General features: G+C 36.3%; 1 protein-coding gene across 1 annotated transcript in view; it reads right to left on the minus strand.

The window, feature by feature from the left end:
* The window catches only part of grid2 (glutamate receptor, ionotropic, delta 2), a gene marked incomplete in the record, with an annotated part of 448,996 nt that overhangs the window by 365,490 nt on the left and 82,315 nt on the right, over positions 1–1,191 (minus strand).

The raw sequence follows: 1,191 nt of genomic DNA on the forward strand, positions 1-1,191 counted from the left end.
TGTGTGTGTGTGTGTGTGTGTGTGTGTGTGTGTGTGTGTGTGTGTGTGTGTGTGTGTGTGTGTGTTTTAGTACACACCACAACATGTGTAATAGCCAAGTTTGTATGCAAAAGGAAACAAATTTGTTTCATGTTTTGAAAATCTCAAAGACCAACAGAAATGACTACAAAACTAATATTTTGAGCTTTTCAGATTAAAACGTATCTGTGAGAACATAGAGGTATCTGGTCAGCAGTTTTAATGATTAMATTTTCTCTGTTTTTAATTTACGTCTGGGCATAATCAAGATAAAAGACTATATGAATCCAATAAATGAATTATATAAAGTTTTAGGTTGCTGCTACATTTTGGAACAGTAAATAATTGTTGACTTGATGGCGGTGCTACCACTTTCTCTGAGATGAATGTAGTGCTGGGCGGCACGACCCAAATTTTATATCAGGGTATTTTCAACAATTATCCTGATATTTGACGGTTTTCAAATACTGTTTTCCCTTCTCTACATGCTTTTTTCTTCTTTGCCTGGTTGTAGACAGCAGTCACACATTTTGGGCACATGGGGGCAGGTACAGTTGTAAACGAAGACGGCTGAGCAAAGATTACTATCGGCACAATTTACTTTGTGCATGAAATTTATCTGGGCATGTCACTGAATATGTGTACTACATTCAACGATGGCAAAAAAAAGGACTTTTTTGTAAGTCAATATAAGCAGAAAAATCACCACCCGCTGCCAGTTATTGWGAAGGCTGTTCCAACAATGACACTAGCTTGACCTTTGTGCTGCCTTGTGTGCACTGAGCGGTGCTGCAATTGTCCCCCATGAAACAGTTTACTCACAGGTGAGACATAACGTTTCAACTGTGTTCAGGCTATTTAAACTGGTATTCAGAAAAGTTAAAAAAATATTGAAAAAAATACTTTTTTTCAGTATGAACTAGTTTACTGCCCAGCTCTAGATGAATATTTAATTCATGTTTTGATTTTTTTTTTGTATGTTTGTTTTTTTAAGCAGGAGAATAGCATGTCCTGCTGTACMTATGGTGGAAAGGCTTTACACTGCATGAAAATACATCCTAAGAGTTATAAGGTTGAAGCAATCTGCACACAATTTCATATACAGTAGAATAGAAGTGTACGTTCTACCAATTACCTAAACATGCATATTTTTGGACTGTAAAAGGAAACACA

The sequence above is a fragment of the Austrofundulus limnaeus genome, unplaced genomic scaffold (genome assembly GCF_001266775.1).
Source record: "Austrofundulus limnaeus strain Quisiro unplaced genomic scaffold, Austrofundulus_limnaeus-1.0 Scaffold14, whole genome shotgun sequence".
Lineage (NCBI taxonomy): Eukaryota > Metazoa > Chordata > Actinopteri > Cyprinodontiformes > Rivulidae > Austrofundulus > Austrofundulus limnaeus.